Here is a 21,134-nt window from a genome sequence, read left to right as displayed (position 1 = left end):
CATTCCCTCTACACTGCACAGCCGTACGTTTTCGTCCTCAACTCTCGGAAATGGGGTTGTGAGTAGCACAGCAGTGCAGCTAATAGAACTGCCTCAGAGCACCAGAAAATTGAACCCTGACCTTTAGCTGCTCTTTCTGGAGTTGTCTCATTCTCCCTTTAACCATGTGTGTTTCCACTGGGTGTTCAGGTTTCTTCCACATCCCTGGCAAGTGTTAGATTGTCAGTTGAACAACAACGCGCTCCCTGCTCACTGGTTTTGCCTGTGTTGAGGCCCACTCAGTACCCCCCATCGCTGCTCCATATTCCCAAATGCCAGAAGTAGCCAGTAGTATCTTATTGGCTATGAAACACTGTCCGTTGAGAGGTCACGCTATGAAAATGCAAGGCTGTTCTTTCTCTATTCTCTAAAGAAGCAGCAGTATCATGAAATCTTCAGTAACAAGGCCTTTTTCAGATAAATAGCACTTCACTTGTTTTTAATCTCTCAGCATAATTTATGTTAGTCCAAATTGTTGAGCAGCTACTTAAAGGTTTTCCTTCAAGCTGACTCTGAATTATTAGTGGATAATGGATAGAAGATTTGTTACTTTCAGTGTCCTTCACTGCAGTGGTTTAAATTTCATTTATTCATTGCAAACTTGTTTCTGATAAATTGGTCCTGGCAAATTGCAGAAAGATGAACTGCCAAGTAAAATGCTACAGAAACTGCAGGAAGTTGTAAGATTAGTCAGCTCCATCTTGGGTACGAGCCTCTGTAGTATCCAAGACATCTTCAAGGAGCGGTATCTCAGAAAGGCGGTGTCGATCATTAAGGACCTGCACCACCCGGGGCATGCGCACTTCTCGTTGTTACATCAGGGAGGAGGCCAGGAGCCTGCAGGGACACACTCAGTGATTCAGAAGCAGCTTATCCCTCTCAGCCATCCGATTCCTAAAATGGACATTGAACCCATGAACACCATCTCACTTCTATTATTTCTGTTTTTGCACTATTTTTAATTTAATTATTTAATATACATATATTTACTTACTGAGTGTGAGCTCGTGGCCAAGTGGTTAAGGCATTGGACTAGCTACCTGAAGGTCATGAGTTCGAGCCCCAGCCGAGGCAACGTGTTGTTCCTTGAGCAAGGCACTTAATCTCACATCGCTCTGCGACGACACTGGTGCCAAGCTGTATGGGTCCTAATGCCCTTCCCTTGGACAACATTGGTGTCGTGGAGAGGGGAGATTTGCAGCATGGTCAACTGCTGGTCTTCCATCCAACCTTGCCCAGGCCTGCGCCCTGAGTGAAGACTTTCCAGGCGCAGATCCATGGTCTCGCAAGACTAACTGATGCCTTTAATTTATTTACTGTTTGCTTGTTTCTTTTTTCCTATATTATCATGTACTGCATTGCTGCTGCTAAGTTAACAAATTTCACGACATATGCCTGTGATATTAAACCTGATTCTGATTTTGGAAACAGCTTTGCTGTGAACTGCCTTTGGATGAGGCCTTCTGAATGAGGCTTCAGTTTGTAAGCAGCTAGCACTACAGCTGAGAACATAATTCACACATTTCTATGAACTATATTTTTCTCACATCCCCTTCAAACACCCCCAAACTCTGCCACAGTCCTAGAGCAAGTAAGCTACTGTGAGGATGTAGGAGGAATCCAGATCTCCTGGAGGTCATGTTGAGAATATGCAGACTCCATACAGACAACACTAAGATTAGGATGGAACCTGTATTGCTGGAGCTGAGCGGAAGCTGTACTGACTGCCATGTCACTCTTCCGTCCCAGGTTGGGCGGGGTGGGGGGGGGGTGCGCAGGCAAACTGATTTACCTGACTTCATCAGGGCAACATTTTATGAGACAGTGACATCTTAGGATTTGTTATGGCAGTAACCCTGATACAGCAGGAGAGGCAGAGTGATGGGTGATCTTGTCAGTTATTTCATTGCTGTTTGTGTATGCCTGCTGGGAGCTCAGTGTACTGAAGTTCTCCGTGTGCTTCTCTGGCGCTGGAGTGCTGTGGGTCATAAGCAGCACCATGAAAAGGCAAGATCCTTTTTGGAAACACAATGTTAGTTGTTCCTAGTGTGACAATGAGATCAAATGAAATGCTGCTCCTCTTGGTAATTTTCTTAGTGAGAGGCGATGGTCACTCCTTTATGAATATTGTATAGCTTTTCAAAATAATACACACGTATTTATATAAGATCATAAGAACAGAACTAGGCTATCCAGCCCATTGTGTCTGCTCCACCATTCAATCATATTGATTTATTTTCCCTTTAAACCCTAGACTGTTTTTCCATGTATGCATAAAATATAGCATGCACAGGTGACTATTGTATATGTGTACATATAATGTGGACACTTTTGTGGTTGGATGTTGAGTGGAAGCTGTTAGTGGTTGAATTTGGGACCAAGGAAGATGGTAAGGACAGAGTTTCTAAACTTACCCCTTTGGAATTAAGCATGGAAATGACCTTGGTGGCTGCACTGGGTGTGTAGAAGACAAAACCTGGTTGAATAATGCACTGTCTGTCACTCACAGTGCCCTGGTTGAGGGAGGGAGACCCCTCCCACTCCCCTCTCACTGACCCAAGTAATTGTCAACAACTACAGCCAGTGCCCAGGTCACGTACCTGAGAACTGTCTACAAGCTGAGTTCTCCATAAACCAGGAAGGTGTGTTTTCTACAGCTGCCTGTATTATATTGCACTGCATATATTTAATCTAATTCTTTTCATTTCATCAAACAGTGCCCATGAATAAATTAGAGGACTATGTACTGTATTGACTTTAAAGAATACTGTAACCATATTATTATTTCTAGCTTGAAAAATATGAGGAAATATGCATAGCTGGATTTGCGTCAGTCAATTCTTCCAGAGAGCCTCTGTACTTGCTCTTAACCTCAGTGAAAAACCTACATTTTGTTCACATCTGTGGTTTCAACTGGTTAAAAGCAACCCAAATTGAGAATCTAATGAGAGCACTTTGTTCTACAGACTGTTCATACTTCAAACTGTTAAAAACGAACCGTGTGCAATGAGGAGAGTTGTTTGCCAACACGTTACTATAGTGACTGGTAGATAAATGCATTCCTCTGACATTCTTCTGTTCTCTGTTTTAGATGAGGCATTACCCTATTGTTAGATGGGTTAAATCGTCCATTAAAATAGAAGACAGGTGAACTACATATACACATTCAGCTGTGACAATGGGTTGTCGCTTCCTTTGATGGTGAATGGGAGGAGTGGCTTTGTATACCTCTTCCAGATGCATGTGTGGAAAGACTTCAGAGATGGTGTGTGGTAGAGAAAATCAGTGGGATTCATTTAGTAATTATTATACAAGAATTGAATTACAAATTATTTATTGAAGCCACATTGGCTTGTTTGGTAATCTTGTGTTGACTTCGGAACAGTGGGAAGTGACAAAAAAGATTAAAATAGGCAAACTTTACACATATCAATTTTTGGCAATTTTTAAACTAAACTGGTGACTTTATAAGGAAAGGCCACAAACTTTTTAATAAGTTTTTACCCAGATTTTGTGATTCCAATTTTGTACCTATATTCTGCGCCCTTGTATACATGGTGCTGGCATGTGGCCAAGTGGTTAAGGCATTCGTCTAGTGATTTGAAGGTCGCTAGTTCGAGCCTTGGCTGAGGTAGCACGTGTGTCCTTGAGCAAGGCACTTAACCACACATTGCTCCGCGATGAAACTGGTGCCAAGCTGTATGGGTCCTAATGCCCTTCCCTTGGACAACATCGGTGGCATGGAGAGGGGAGACTTGCAGCATGGGCAACTGCTGGTCTTCCATACAACCTTGCCCAGGCCTGCACCCTGGAAACCTTCCAAGGCGCAAATCCATGGTCTCATGAGACTAACGGATGCCTATATATAATGTATACATAGATTTGCTTTGAGCTGATTTCCTTTATTTCAGTTTATTATAGAGAAGTCCTGTAAAGATGTCTCCTGTTATTGTGCATTTCAAAATCACGGTTCTTGCAATGTTGTCAACAGGGCAGCAATTAGAGGGAAAAGTTGCAAAGCCTTGTTCATCAAGATGTAATCTTCCCTCTCAGGTAGTAATACTGAGTGTACACATACAATGCAAACTTCAGGATAATTGAAGGCAAACTAACAGGTATAATCACTTCACCTTCATCTGAGAGAACACTTAAAGAAGTTTCATATTCTTCAACATGAATCTGTGATTTAATCTTCCATGCTCTGCTTTTAATATTTGAATTTTAACTCCATATATGGGTTGTTTGTATTAGTGACACTTTCCCTCCATACTGTATTTCTGAGACCAGTGAAATATAACCTGTACTTTTTTAAAATGTGTTCCTCTCTAGTTGAGTTCCCTTATAGTCCAAACATCATGGGAGACCTGACTGGTTTTATAAAGTGACCCAGCCTAAACTTTCATCAGATGCAGTTGTAATCTTGCACTGCACTATCACGTTGCTGTACACGTGAGACTGATACTATCGGAAGAGGAGAACTTGCTGATGAGCACGCAGCATTCTGGAAGATCAAAGTGCCTCCTGAGCACTGCTGGTCTACCATGAAACCCCCCCCCCCCCCAAGTGTAGGGGCACAGAAAGTAGCCAAGCCCTGTGCTGTCTGTTATGCCTGATTAGAGCCTCAGGGACAGATACTACCTAGGATAGAAAACAAAAGGGGTTTTGAGTCAAAGAATACAGTTTTCAAAATGTAGGGGATTGATAATACAAGATAAACCAAATGAATGAATGCAGGGTCACAAGAAGCAGAGGGTCATATCTGCTGAAGAAATCAGCTTGGTTAAATGCCTTGGATACCCTGGATAATTCTATCCTCCCCCACCCCTTTGAAAATATCACAGCTAATTAATATAAGAGAAGCAGAAGAAAATGAAGGGATTTCACATACGGAAAGTCTGTTTGCACTTGACTTTCGAAATGATTTTATATATTGCTCCTTGAAGTAACAATCAGCTGCATTTCTGATACTTAGCACTGCAAGGAAAAGCAGGAATTCTCTGACTCGCTCGCCTGCCCATTCACTGTTAAGCAGATCAGTGCCGCAAAAGCACTGGCCGCCCTGTCTTGGTGTGAAGTAGATGTGCCCCGCTTCAATACAAGAAAGGTCCCGGTGTAGCCTTGTTGAACTGTCCAAGTCCCGCTCTGTCCCAACACTGAACAGTGAGTCCACTTTTAGTGAAACTGCATACGTATGTGTGCCAGTTTGATCTGATCTGGTTTTATATACAGTTTGTCTGGAATGCCCCACCTGGAAGTGTGGTGAAAGCACACTTAACCAAAGGTCTAAATAGAAGAAAATTTGGTCATTGAAAGGATATGGTTTTAGTGAAAGGGCAGGAGAGCTGCCTAATTTAATGTTCTTCCATGAAATAGTAAAGACAAGTTGACTTATTTACTGTGCAGGTCTGTATAAGTCTGTGATTGGAGAAAGGATGAAAATAGCCATGAGTTACCCATCAGCTGACTGTTTCTGGGCTTCATGTTGCATTGATTTCACCAAAGCGGACACCCCACCAACCCTTCAGAACTCTCTAGGATGGGCTCTGAATTGAGAAACATTACCGAGAAGGAGGGTCTCGGCCTGAAGTGTTGACTCGTTGTTCATTTCCATCAATCCTGCCTGACCTGCTGAGTTCCTCCAGCATTTTGTGGCTGTTGCTCAGTAATCTAAAATACCTTTTATTCCATGGACAAGCCAATTTCTAAGAACTGAATTTGCTGTCAGTCAAGTCAATATCTCGTGTGGTGATGATTAGAATATAATGGGAAGTTTTACAAAACTTATTCGAAAAGCATAAAAAGATTACATTTGTCTTTCCTTAGCCTGGGAGAGTGATGTTACTTTTCTGAGAACCTCTGCGGATTTTGTTGCAACGTTCCAGATGGAAGTTCTTGCAGTTTGACCCACTGCTAATAAAGGAATGGCGGTACGTTTCAGGGTCAGGGTGGTGTGTGATATGGAGGAGAATTTTATCGGGTGCTCTGAATTAACTTCTGTTTTTATTCTTTGTGATCTTGGGGAATATGGGGCATTGGAGATGCTAACACATTCTGTACACGATGAATGGTTGCAGTGCAGAACACAACTGATTCTTGCTATTTATCCTCCTTATTCTGCGCAATGAAGTTCTAAGAATCCACACTCTAGTTGCATCTGGACGCCCTATTACAGTCACTTCTGCAAAGAGTGTAAAGTAGTGACATTTGTGTCTCCCTGACCAGCAGGAGACAGTCATCCAGAGGGATCTACAGAATGAAGTCCAAAAGGACGAAAAATGCCCTAAGGTAAAGTCTGATCATAGGTCTAAAACAAAACCATGTTGAAAAACACAAGGAAGCCAAAAATGCAGAGAATATCCAGTGGAGTTCAAAAGATAAAAGTGTCCAGGTATACAGTGAGTCCTTTTTAGTTACTTTTTTCAAGATGTAGGCATTGGTGGTAGCGCCAACATCTACTGCCCAGCCCCTGTGCCTTTGAACGTAGCGTCTTTCATTGGTCAGTCTGGTCAGATATACATCAGACCAGCTAAGGGCAGGGAATCGATTCTACTGAGGGGCATCAGTGAATCAAATGTGTCTCCACAACAATCTGGCTGTTCTGAGGCCATCACTGCTAACAACTAGATTGTGAATCTGAATTTAAAATCCTTGCTGACATAGTGTGACTTGAATTTAAAGTTCAGTAAATTTATTATCAAAGTACATGCAAGTTACATGTACCACCCTGAAATTCATTTTCTCGCAGGCACTCACCACGCATACAAACGCAATAGAATCAATGAAAAAAACTGCACACATCAAAGACAGACAAACAGCCAAGGTGCAAAAGGCAAGAAACTTTGCTTCAGTAACTAAATATCGACACTAGCAACATACCAGAGATCTGGTAGTCAGAACATTGGTTTTGTCCAATTCTGATTGCTAATACAGTATACAAGGGAGGTAGATGGATACTGGAAGTAGTTCATGGTAAATGATTTCTGTATTGAAGAAAGTATGGGGGGTGGAGGGGAAATTTAGAGAGAATGAAGTAATTTTGCTGAAATTTATGACAGGTAAGAGAACAAAATGAAATATTTCTGTAAACGGGAGTAGATCTTATAGGCAAGGGCTAAGTAATGAGAATGGTAGAAGCATTCAGTGGATTTTAAAAGACAAATTTGTTATCTGTTAGTACAATATTGTCTTCCAGTGGGACAGTGCTGGCAAGGTGAGTAATGGAGTCATTCTGGCTGCTGCGATTTTAACAACTTCTTCAGTTGAGGAATCAAGTGTTTGCGAACTCGAGGTCAAGATGCAACCTGTTGGAATTAGGCCGATTGATTGATACAAAACATTGATCTTAGCAAACACAGTTGGAATTCAGCAAATCAGAGCTATTTGCAGAGAATCAGCAATCACCCCCGTAAGGCATTGTTTCCTTTACAATATTTCTTGCAAAAGATCAAGGTAAATTAAACAAAGACAAGTCAAACAACGTAGTGGAAAGACTACAAATACGTAACATCACCTTCTTGGGTTTTTACAACTGGTTTGATTTATAATCTAGTTAGACCCCAAAGCAGATGTCATCTCTTTAAACAATAAAACAAAGTACTGAAATATACTTAAGTGCTCTGCTAACCAACTCCTCTCCACAAATTATTTGCACGACTATCATTGGGTGAGACTGCTGGCCTGCTGAAACGGAATAAAATTATATGGTGTGATTTGACCTGAGCTACCTTTTCACTTAATTGCTTGTATTTATTCTGGTATTTACGTATGCATTTCTTGTGGGAAAACTCTTAAGGGTTCAGAACTTTTAAAAAGGCAGCACCTTTGACTGTGTGGCTAGGCATAGCTCAAATGTCATCTATAAATTTGCTGACGGTACCACCATTGTTGGTAGAATCTCAGGTGGTGACGAGAGGGCGTACAGGAGTGAGACATGCCAACTAGTGGAGTGGTGCTGCAGAAACAACCTGGCACTCAACGTCAATAGGGCGAAAGAGCTGATGGTGGATTTCAGGAAGGATAAGACGAAGGAACACATACCAATCTTCATAGAGGGATCAGAAGTGGAGAGAGTGAGCAGCTTCAAGTTCCTGGGTGTCAAGATCTCTGAGGATCTAACCTGGTCCCAACATATCGATGTAGTTATAAAAAAAGCAAGACAGCATCTATACTTCACGAGGAGTTTGACGAGATTTGGCATGTCAACAAATGCACTCGAAAACTTCTGTAGATGTACTGTGGAGAGCATTCGAGAGGCTGCATCACTGTCTGGTGTGGGTGGGGGGGGGGTGTTGCTACTGCACAGGACCGAAAGAAGCTGCAGAGGGTTGTAAATCTAGTCAGCTCCATCTTGGGTACTACTGGCCTACAGAGAACTCAGGACATCTTCAGGGAGCAATGTCTCAGAAGGGCAGCGTCCATTATTAAGGACCTCCAGCATCCAGGGCATGCCCTTTTCTCACAGTTACCATCAGGTAGGAGGTACAGAAGCCTGAAGGCACACACACAGCTTCTTCCCCTCTGCCATCTGTTTCCTAAATGGACATTGAACCCTTGGACACTGCCTCACTTTTTTTTCATATACAGTATTTCTGGTTTTTGCACGTTTTTTAAATTATTCAATATACATTATATTGTAATCAATTTTATTATTTTATTATATCTTTTCCTCTTTTGTTTTATGTATTGCATTGAGCTGCTGCTGCTAAGTTAACAAATTTCACGTCACATGCTGGTGATAATAAACCAGATTCTGATTCAGATTCCTTTGGAATTTCACTGATCTTACATCAAGGCACCTCTCACAGTATGATTTATCCATAAGTTGATTAACAACAGTCTTAGAAATCAAATGTGAAGAGTTCTAATTCAGGGTCTCAAACTGAAACGCCAGCCATCCCTCTACCTCCAGAGATGCTGCCTGGCTCACCGAGTTCCTCTAGCATTTTGGTTTTTGCTCCAGATTACGAGTCTTTGAAATACAAAGGGCTAGGATTGAAAGAGGAAGGATTCAGCAATGTGATGACACTGAGATGTGCAAGGTTTCACCTCGATCAGTATGAACTGTTTGCAAGATAAGCATGTGATATAATAAACCAATACCACTGAATTTGTAACTCTGAAGCAGGCCATTCAGCCCATCTGGCATCTACTGTCGGGCTGTTCTGCATGGGTTGTCTCCCACTCAACCTCATCTTGATGGATCAACACGTTCTGTTGTGCCACCCCAAGCTTCAGCTTTATTCACCAAATACATATATGTGTATTGGGAATTTGCTGTGGTGTGTTAGTGTGCGATATCCAACAATAAAGAAATTTGAAAAATTAGATCATATAAAAGAATAAAGTTAGAGTATGAATATGGAATAAAATGTGCATACATAAATGCAGGCATGTACTTACAATGTAAACAGCATTATAAAAAGTGTTTTAAGATGGTTTCAGGGAGGGAGGGGCTAATTGGAATGATTGATCAGATTAACTGCCTGGAGGAAGAAACTTGTAAGAGAGCGTGAAGTTTTTATTTTAATACCCATATAATGCTTGTTCCCTGTGAACTTTGTTCATTCCTTACATTTCTAGCAACATCCTCAGCACTCGTGTTATCGTTTCTCTGGTTCTGCACGGCGATGACGCAGTCTTTGCACAGTGACAGGCCTTGCACATTGCCCACATACACACCCCTGGCAGAATGATTTACTCCTTTACTTGAGATCGGAACAGCAACACCATCTTTGCTCCCTGTCACCTGGTCCCAGTCCTCAGATTCTGAGTAATATTATCACGTGGCGCTGGCATTTTCTGACGTACAGGATTGAGAAATATATTCTTTTCTTTCTTTTTAAATCTTTTTATTGAATAAGTATACAAAAAGGTAAGCCATATAGGCACTAATACACTGTTAGAATATAATAAAATTACAGGAGATATTAATACAGATAAAAAAATGATACAAACAATGTAATTTAAACATAACATAATAAGGTAACATAATAGTATACTAATTTTTATATATATATATCAATAGAGAAAAGGAAAAAAAAACCCCCCAAAAAAAACCCCCCCAAAAAAAACCCACCATGCAACTAAACTAAAAGCAAAGCAAAGCAATGGGCTAACTTGGAACCAAGTAGAGTTAAAGAACTTAAAATCACGTCCTCAAACCCGACCTTCATTAAAAACAGTAAAAAAACAAGAAGAGAATATAAATATGGAGCAAAAAAGAGAAATATATTCTTAAAGCTACCTGATTTCCTCCCGTTGAAACCTGTGCATTGTGTATTCCATGAGTAGGGCAATGTTCTACAATTAGCATTAGGGCTATCCCGGATAGAGATCATTGGGGAAAATATTTGTCCTTCGTCAATATTTGGAACCATTTTCAGTCCATTAAATAGACAAGACACCCGTCTGTCTGTGTTTTTGTGACAGTGATCTACTGAGTGTGAAACCCCTTTGGTATGGAATCTCTTGTATTGCTACCAGAACCGGTAAGAGAAGAGCCATAGAACCATAAAGCACCACTGCACAGAAACGTCCTTTCAGCCCATCTAGTCCATGCCAGACTATTATTCTGCCTCGTCCTTTCGAGCTGCACCTGAACCATAGCTCTTCCATCTATCTATCCATCCAAATTTTTCTTAAATGCTGAAATCAAATCCACAGGCACCACTCATGTATTTCATGATGAATTAAAGCTGTATGTTAAAATTGAATAGGCAGCTGATGGCATCCAAGCTGAATGACTGGGTTGCTTCTAGCAGGTCTGTGGTGGAAGCTTCCAACGCGATCACTGTCTACACCTCATTGCAAACAGTAAGTGGAGACGAGACTGCAGATGCTGGAATCTGGAGCAACAAGCCATCAGCTGGGAGACCTCAGTGGATCAAGTACCATCTATGGGAGGAAAGGAGTTGTGGATGTGTCGGGTCAGAAACCCGCATTAGTCGTGCTTCTACAGTTTATACAATCCGTGGTGCACAGCTTCTATATCTTGTGAATGGTTTCATTGTACCAACTAGTACATGTAGCACACTGTCCAGAATATGGTGGAACAGTTTGGGAGAGGATGGTGAATCTAGGGTTTTGAATTGTCCTATGGAATGGCAATTGTTGAAAGCAAAGAGCAAAGAGAATATTGTGGACTCCTAAAAGAATTAAGAAAATAGAGACTTACGTCCGTGCATATCAACTCAATATAAGTGTTCGATGTAGGTAATGTTGGCCTATAGCTGGATCTGGAGCACAGACGCTGTTGGTAAGTGGAGTGCTGATTAACTTGGTGAACTGTCTTCATAAACCAGCATTCTTCTCCAGGGCATTTTGGTGGAGGGGAATGGAAGAATGTAATTCCTCGCACAGTGGCAGGATCACACCTCCGTTCTGCCGAAGCATTTGTTTTCTGGTTGCTTACAGACAGCCTCCTCGGTTCTGGGGCCTGTGTTCCCAGGAAATTGTCCAGATTAGGATTTTCTGTAATGTGAAGCTGCATTATCTGCACATGCATCACAAAACCCGAGCTGAGCAAGAAATGAATTTCTTTACTATTTCTTCCACATAAATTCTGTAAGAGCAAATTTTATTCGGTACCTCAGACTTTTAGTAACCTGGTGGCATTGCTCTGAAAACTTTTCATTGTGTGATTTTTCTGAGACTTAAAAACAGTTCTGGCCGCAGGCAGGATTTTCAGTGTACATATACTTGCACACAAGACAATAAACTCTACTTTCTTGGGTAACTCGGAGATATTTTAGCACCATTAAAGAGCCAGAAAGGGATATATTGAAGTGGTATTACTGCCATTTGAGGGACATGTCGTTTTCTCCCCACCCACAGAGTTTATAAGAAATGGGTTCTAGGACTTGGCCTTTGCCAGAACTCCATGCAGTATGAACCTCATTGGCTCATCTGGACATTGACCGGCAAAGCTGAATCCCATCGTAAAAGCTGGCTGAGTTTTGGTGCTCCAAGGTGTAGGAATTTGAAGATTCTGTTTGTTCCCAGTGAATGGATGTTTTAGATAATTTGGTGTAGAACATCCTCTCCTACGATAAAGATCATATTGACCTATATACAGGATGCATTCCAGATGTGAAATCTTCTGTTGGGGGAGGGAAGGCATGGTAGGGTATGTGTGTGGTAGAAAGTGCAGTGAGTAAAGGCCATGATCACACGTCAGAGCAGATTTGTTATGTGCATGAAATTAATAGAAGTTTTCCTTCAGTTTCTTAGTGACTGTGCTATAGTCATTGAATCATGCAGGTTGGTGAGGGAGGGGGATGTGGAATGAGGCTGGGTCAAGGTTAATCCTACATGAAGTCGCCTTACTTGCTGGGGATGCAAAGAGTTCTACTCCCTCACGTTGTGGGATGGATGTAAGATTTAAGTAAATAAATCCAAATTCAAAAACTTGTTGAATATTCTAACAAGGCTGGTAGCTCACTGCTGAACTTGCCAGAGAAGTTCTTCACATGGAAAGAAGGCTTATGGACATCAGTGCTCAAGGGAATCCTTTTCAAATCACTAAGAAATAGAATCCCAGTGTTTCAAGAAAGTGCAATGGATTGTAGCAGTCAAGCGAGCTTCATGTTATTAAGAAGGATTTTTACAGCACTAAAGCCCCGGTGATTTAAAGCAGTAGGGGACCTTGTATTAATACCTTTTGGTATATTTTTACTTCATTGGCAATAAAATTTGAACTTCTTTTATTGCTGTCTTTAAGAACATGACGGCTGAATGAGACCCTAGAGGTGGAGATTTAATATACTAGTTTGTTCCAAGTTCACTCTGGTCACTAAATAAACCTGTCATTCTGACAAATATATGTGGGGAGGGAAAAATATTTTTGCACATCTGAAGTTTAACTACTAGATTAAAGATTAACTACTCCAGTGGCAGGGTGTGGGGGGTGGTGGTGGTTGTGGGGGGAGTTAAGTGTTGGCTGGGGAAAGATTGGTGCTGTAACTCCCTCTCTCTGTGAGTCATTGTGCTCACTCTAAACTAAAGGGCTGATTGCAGAATTATAGTGCCCATTATCTTCATATATCCTTACCATTACTGTTTTATAACAACTCGTGTAAAAACTAGCAGTGGAAGCAAGCTGCAGACAGGAGTGGATGTGTTTGATACTCATTTACATGATCAGACACAACAAGATAATGATGGTGTTCTCTCTTCGAAAGATGTGGCTTTTGTTTGCCCAACAAACAGCGTGTGTATTTATATAGCCCCTTTAAACTTATAAATGAGCCAAGGCTAGTCCATTATTGAACGATTGTCGCTGTACCTCGGAAAAGATATATTGGCTTTGGAGGTGGAGCAGACGATGTTCATCAAGTTGATTCCGGAGATGGGATGGGATTTAGCCTATGCGAAGAGATCGAGTTGTCTGGGACTAAGAAAGGTTGAGCGAGGTAGGGCTTTTCACTTTGAGGAAAAGGAGGATGAGTGGAGTCTTGATAGAGGTGCATAAGATGATAAGAGTCACTGATAGAGTGGGCAGCTATCATATTTTTTCCCCAGGGCAGAATGGCCAATATAAGTGGGTGTAATTTTAAGATGATTGGAGGAAAGTATAGTTTTTTTTCCCCCACAGAGAGTGGTGGGTGTGTGGAGTCTGCTGCCATGAGTGATGCTAGAGGTAGGCACATTAGAGACATTCAAAAGATGCTTAGGATGAAAGGAAAATGGGAGGTTATATAGGAGGGAAGTGTCAGATTGTTCTTGAAGTAGGTTAAAAGGTCAACACAACACTGTGGGCCAAAGGGCCTGTATCCTTCTAGGTTCTTAAATTTAAGCACAGAACCATATGTGTGAACCAAAGCATAATCAAAATAGCTGGTTTTAAGCAGCAGCATAAAAGGGGAGAGGGAGAGAGACACGTGGTGCTTCCAATGCTTCAGGTGAGGCTCCTGTGCTTAGAGGGTTATCACATTGCATTGACTAAACCACAGGTACCATCTGCCTCCAGCACCCCCCCCCCACCAACCCACAGATATCATTGTGGTTCTGAGCTCAGTTCAGTTCCACAAAACCGATCAAATTCAGAGACGAACCTGGAAACCAGCCAGTTGCATGGCATCTGTGAAACAAAGGGCCGGATACGTGATAACTGAATCTCCACTGTGTCGAAGGAATTTTCATTGACAGATAATGTTGAAAGTTTGTTCTTAAAAACACTTTCAGATAAATCCAAGGATAAATTTAGAAGGCAGACCAATGCATCAATTAATATGCTTTCAGGCCTGCGTTTGGCCTTCTGTAGGTAACTGGCGTTAGGTGTAACCCTTGGAGATCATCACCTTGCTCGCATTTATCTGGGGGCTGACAGGGTACAATGGCGCATGCTTTGTGACGTTCCGCCGTGTGATGTGCGAGGGAACAAAAGCAGAGTACGGCTGGTCTCCAGGCCGGAGGCCCTTGCCTAGGCCACTGCCTCAGTTGCAGTTAGCTCACTCTCTGGAGCCCAGCTGCTCGCTGGTGCTTTTTGTCCACATCTTTGACCCCACTGTGACGATCAACACCTCGGCAGTGTGCTGTCAGCTGCCTGGTTTGATGTTCGAATGCTTAACGCCCATGTTCTCTCACTGTGGTAACAAGGAGCTTTGATGGTGACCCCTTGCTGTTCCTCCCGTTGTCTCCTCTTTTAATATTATGGATGAGCTCCAGTGTTTGTTTGTTGGCTTCTGCCTGGCTCCACTTTCCCAGCTTTCCACTGTGCTTTGGGCTCAGCCTGCCCTTGTTTGATCATGCTGAGGCAATCTTTCAGGTCTGAGCTGGCAGTGAGAAGCCATGGGTTTGGATCCGAGCTGGGGTTTGATTATGGGGTAGTGGGGGTGGTGAGTGCAGAATCTGTGAATTTGTAATGGAGCTGCTGCTCAGAGGCAAGGGAAATGTGCAGTAAGTACTGGCAAATGCTCTGAATGTTATTGGTCTTGCTCATCAATAGAGCCATTGGTTGTCACTGAAACATTCATAACTTTCAGGGTGGTAGTCTTTTAAATACCAATGACCTGAATGAAAACTTGGTCTCCATTTTGTACTGGTGCAACTGATTAGACATAGTAATAACTTTCATACTACCATGAATTGAGTTAAGCCATCTTGGGTAATTACAGTGTAACTTCATTATAAAAACAAATTATTTCTGAATGCTCTTGTTTTAAATGGTAAAATTACACAGTTTTCTTGTACCTTTATACTTCATTTCAAGTTGTATTTTTATAAAACTCCGTTATTAAGATACCCAAATATAATAAACTTCAAATGTTCTCTGACGTTTAAAACTAAACTTTTCCGAGTTTACAGCAAACTGTTACAACTCCAATGGCAATGTGGAGTGTTTGTATTATCAGCGGAGGCTGTGGTATGTCATTAATGCCAGATGGGTAAAGAGGGCCTGGAAGACCATCGGGGACACCAGTCACCCCAACTGTAAACTCTTCCGGCTGCTTGCGTCTGGCAAACGCTACTGCGATGTGAAAGCCAGGACCAGCAGGCTACGGACAAGCCACTAGACTTCTAAATTCACATATCTGTACATTGCGATGGTGTCATAATGCAAAGATTTTACTCACTCACATCGTGGGGTGGGTGTAAGATTTAAATAAATTCCAATTCATGTATTAATAGGCTGTATTATAGACTAAGGAGAAAGATGCTCTGCTTCATTGATTGCGAACTAACTGAGTTCCTGATCTCAGTCAGTTTGTGTAAGGGACAGGAGGTGGTGTGATCAATAAAAGGGGAATTAAGGGTTATTGAGAGCAGCCAGGTAGGTGGAGATGAGTCCATGGCCAGATCAGCCATGATCTTATTGAATGGCGGAATAGGCTCAACAGACTGGATGGCCTACTCCTGCTTCTATTTCTTATGTTAAACAACAATTTAACATCAGCTTTAGAAATTTAATCAAATGGGTTGGATTTGAAGGCAGATTCTAAAACTTTAAAAGCATTATATAGACCCCCCCCCAAATATATTTTCATTATGTTAATTATTCCTGCCATTCCAAACAGCTAAATTGTTAATACATCATCAAGAATCTGGGAAAATATATGTAAGTATTAATTCTAATACAGATAGCAGATGTGCTGGCAAGGGGTGTGTGTGTGTGTGTGTGTGTGTGTGTGTGTGTGTGTGTGTGTGTGTGTTCATGTCTGCGTGTGGGTGTGTGTGCATGTACGTACATGCTTGTGACTGCATGCGTGTGTGTTTCACTCATTGTGGACTAATAGTTAATTGGACTAAATTGAAATCCTAACAGAGAGAATCACAGCGCTATTGCATTCTGCCAAATGCAAAGTTGTTCCTTTGTAGTGTCTGCTTTATCAGTAAAGCACAGTATGTATAGAGTTTGAAGAACAACATGTTAAAATAAAATTAGTTTTGATTATTGGTGAAGATATTTCTTAGTTGTACATACTTTAGACCATAAGATATAGGAGCAGAATTAGGCCATTTGGCCCATCGAGTCTGCTCCGCCATTTCATCATGGCTGATCCAATTTTCCTCTCAGTTCCAATCTCCTGCCTTCTCCCCTTTATGCCCTGTCCAAGCAAGAATCTATCAACTTCTGCCTTAAATATATATACATAAAGACTTGGCCTCCACAGCTGTCTGTAGCAAAGAATTCACAGGCAGCTGTGGACTTTCTTAAATGTACACCCTTTGGAGAAAATTCTCTCCAATAAATCAGGCCCTCCTTCCATTTATGCTCCTTAATGCTGCCAGGCATGAGATGAAATGTGTTTGCTTCCCTTATTCGTACTTGGATTGAGGTAGTTTCAGACTTTGTATATAATTTAGCCCCAGGTGTCTCAAAATGTCACATCACACTGTGCAACGTGAGAGTTTTCCCTTGGTGGATGGATGTAAAGGTATTTCTTGCAGAAGCAGCTGTTGACCAAAAACGACGATAACAATTTTGCCTTTCACCAAGGTCATTTAATGAAAAGCAGAGAGGAGCAGGAAGTGTGCAAATCACTTTACTCCCTCATTAACAACAGTCCATCTCCATCATTAGCAATGACTTACAGTTGTACATCAAGCAACTTTACTGCAAATAAAACATCCGGGAGTTCTTCACAGAAAACTCAGCAAGCCACATGAGATGATCGGGTTTGCATTTTAAAGTGATTCTTAAAGAGGAAGGAGAGCAAACATGGAGTTTAGGATCAGGTTTTGGAGCTTACTGCACAGATATCTTAAATCATAGCCACTTGTAGTCAAGGGATTTAAAGTCCAGGATGTGCAAGAGACCAGAATTTGGAAGGTTATAGAAATGTCAGAGGGTTATAAATCAGAAGTCAATTGCAGCAATAGAGAGAACTGAGGTCATTGGCTCAGGGAGAGATTTGAAAACTGGTGTAAATTTTAAAATCTGAGAATTCCTTATGCACACAACTTGTGGTATCCAAATGAATTATACAAGTAACTTTGCAAAGAATTCAATTCTGTGTTGTTGGCTGATCTATGAAAGCAGAGGAAGTGTTAGTTGAGTTAAGGTTTGATGTGGGAGCTGAAAAATATTCAGTGATAGGAAAAGAGAATGAAATCTTCCATTGGCAGCCTTTTCTGGATTATTGGCCTGAATGATATCATTCAGCAAATTGATGCAATTTAAACAAACAAAGGTCATTTTAACTAGCTCCTAATAATAGTTCCAGCAGACTCTAGAGTGATATTGACCTTCTAGCAATTGACTTGGAATCCATTGAGTGATGACTTGTGATGCAGGAGTAAGCCTGTGTGTTTTTTGCCATCTGGTCATTAGTCCTTTGTTTTGTGTTTACATGGAATTCCAACCCACCCTACAACAACTTCCTCCCTGTGTCCAGTCTTCTAACCTCACCGCTCAAACCACCACCCCCTACCTACTGCTGCGCTATACTTTCACAAAAGCCTTGAAGCTCAGAAAACATACTGATTTTTAAAAATTATCTCTGCCTCTTTCACTGGATCATCAATCGAAGAGACTTCTCCATTTAAAGACGCAAACACGAGGAAACCTGCAGATGCTGGAATTTCAAGCAGCACACATAGAAGTTGCTGGTGAACGCAGCAGGCCAGGCAGCATCTCTAGGAAGAGGTACAGTCGATGTTTCGGGCTGAGACCCTTCATCAGACTAACTGAAAGAAGAGCTAGTAAGAGATTTGGAAGTGGGAGGGGGAGGGGGAGATCCGAAATGATAGAAGACAGGAGGGAGAGGGATGGAGCCAAGATCTGGACAGTTGATTGGCAAAAGGGATATGAGAGGATCATGGGATAGGAGGACTAGGGAGAAAGAAAAGGGCGAGGGAGGGGGAAAACTGGAGGATGGGCAAGGGGTATAATCAGAGGGACAGAGGGAGAAAAAGGAGAGAGAGAAAAAGAATGTGTGTATATAAATAAATAACGAATGGGGTAAGAGGGGGAGGTGGGGCATTAGCGGAAGTTAGAGAAGTCAATGTTCATGCCATCAGGTTGGAGGCTACCCAGACGGAATATAAGGTGTTGTTCCTCCACCCTGAGTGTGGCTTCATCTTGACAGTAGAGGAGGCCATGGATAGACATATCAGAATGGGAATGGGACGTGGAATTAAAATGTGTGGCCACTGGGAGATCCTGCTTTCTCTGGCGGACAGAGCGTAGGTGTTCAAAGGCATGTTTACAAGAAGGAATCCTGGATTTACTTAATCCAGATACAACCCGTCCATTCTGGTACAATTGCTCCATTCCAAAACGCAGAGACACTTTGCAGCAACTTTGATCAAAATGACCTGCCTGTGACAGGTGTTGTCTCCATCTGGACCGTGAACATTTCGGCAGGTGTGAGCCCTGTTCCAGAACCAACTCCATTATGGCTGTGGCGGTCTCAAAGGACCAAGAAGAACTGATTTTAGTTGTGTGTGTTGCTGAGCTAAAAAAACAGGATTTAATAGTGCAGGTTAGGATAGGAAGATTATCACCAGTGACATCTCTTCAGGGCAGGAAGCAATGTGGTGTGAGGTGAATGGAGACGAAGCCTTGGTCGCAGAGAACATTGAGAACTCCTGAAATGAACAGTGAGTGCATTCTCCAGTAGACCGCCGCCAACGTGTCAGTTTTACTAACTCGGCACTGAAGGTGACTTGCTTCCACTGTGGTTTTGTGGGCCTGAGGTGGCCGATGAAGCAAATGTGTGAACCACAGATTTTTTGCACAGGTGGGGCAGAAGAGGAGGTAGCCGATGGATAGAGAGTGGGCATATGGTCTGTTCTTTCTACTTACTTCTGCTTTCTCCAGAATCATGAACTTGAGGTTCTCGCACCGTCACAAATGCTCATCTCCACTTTGAGATACGGATCAGATTCTCACAGTACTGAGTTTCTTCAAGGAAGTCTTGAGTACAGCCTTGAATCACGTCCTATGTCTACCTACTAAACTCTTCACTTGACAGAACTTAGAATACTGCGTCTGTTTTGGGATTCCAGTGTCAAGCATGAGAGTAAAGCCCTGCTCAATCTACCTCCTGCTTGTATGTAACAAGGGCTTCGATGCTTAAGATATTGACCTGTGAGGAAAGTTGCAGATGCATTCTTTTAATGGCAAAACCACCAGCAATTCTCCATTATCAAACCTTTGAGGGGAGACATTACAAGGTTGGCAACAATGCTAACAGCTGCCACACCAGTGTCAATTCTCTCTACAAATTTAAAGATATGATTTCTCCTAAATTAGGACAAAGTTCAAAGTACATTTATTATCGAAGTATGTGGACATTATACAACCTTGATATTCATCTCCTTAGAGGCAGCCACAAAACAAGAAACCCAAAAGAAGCCATTGAAAGAATTCTAACAAACGCCCAATGTGCAGAGAGAGAGAAACAAATGGTGCAAAAAATAAATGTAAACAAATAGCATTTAGATCAAAAGTGAGTCCTCAGACATGAAGCCTGGAACAGCCTGAGCAGGCCACAGGCTCAGCCCCAGCCTCAGTTCAGCACCTCGCAGAGTAAACACCGTGGGGCCCGTGGACACGGAGCCTGGAACAGCATGAGCAGGACACAGGCTCGGCCACAGCCTCAGTTCAGCACCTCGCAGAGTAAACACCGTGGGGCCCGCGGACACGGAGCCTGGAACAGCACGAGCAGGCCATAGGCTTGGCCCCAGCCTCAGTTCAGCACCTCGCAGAGTAAACACCGTGGGGCCCGTGGACACGGAGCCTGGAACAGCCTGAGCAGGCCACAGGCTCAGCCCCAGCCTCAGTTCAGCACCTCGCAGAGTAAACACGGTGGAGCCTGCGGACACGGAGCCTGGAGCAGCCCCAGAAGGCCACAGGCGCAGCCTCAGCAAAGCAAACGTCGCAGAGCAGCGAGCGAAACCCTGCCTGCCCCTCACCTCATCTCCTGACACCCTGCCTGTTTAATCCATCTGGCCTGGCGTGTGTGCATGTTGTGTGCTTGTGATAGTTTGCGCAGCCATCAGCAGGAATTACCTTTTTGCATTACTCCGGATGTCATTGTGTCAAATCAGATTAGCTCATGAAACTTCCTGTGATGTTACTCCATCTTCTCGCCATACTTGAACCATCTCTTGCCTGACCTTTGTGATGTCAATCAATCCTTCCCATTTTCCTGGGTCCCACTACAGTCTCAGCACGCAAGCCACCCTTTCAGGTACCGCTGTCACGTTGTGTTAATCTGGGAACTCGCTCCCTTCTCCATGACAGCCCAAATACTGGGATATTTTTACATCTATAGTTTATTCATAAAAGATACTATTATGCTTTCTGGGACACTGTATTGTCTACTTTCCTTTGTACCGGGCATTTCATTACTTTTGCTTGCGGTTTTTACCATAAGTCATCTTGTCTCCTAATTTTCAGACAAGAGCTTCCTGTTAGCAACGAGTCTGCAGTAAATTGTCATCAGCTGCAGTCAATTGTGTGTGGCCCCATCGGGATCTGTGCTGGTCCCATTTTGCTGTTTGTCTCTGGTGTAAACCACTCTCACAGTAATTCAGTTGCCTTTGAGCGCAATTTAATATCTGTTTTAAAACCAGTTGGAGTACTCCAGGACAAATTGACCCCAAGTTTTCTTGCAACGATGCAAAAGGATGTCACTCTGCATGGCTGC

The 21,134-nt window shown here is 42.4% G+C and overlaps 1 protein-coding gene across 2 annotated transcripts in view; it reads left to right on the top strand.

Annotated features, from left to right (window-relative positions):
- Window positions 1-21,134, top strand: part of znrf3 (zinc and ring finger 3) — a 247,536-nt gene that overhangs the window by 50,061 nt on the left and 176,341 nt on the right. The window lies entirely within an intron of this gene.

This window comes from Mobula hypostoma, chromosome 27, assembly GCF_963921235.1.
Source record: "Mobula hypostoma chromosome 27, sMobHyp1.1, whole genome shotgun sequence".
Taxonomy (NCBI): Eukaryota; Metazoa; Chordata; class Chondrichthyes; order Myliobatiformes; family Myliobatidae; genus Mobula; species Mobula hypostoma.
The sequence above is the reverse complement of the archived record's forward strand: the minus strand, read 5'-3'. Positions and strand labels throughout refer to the sequence as shown.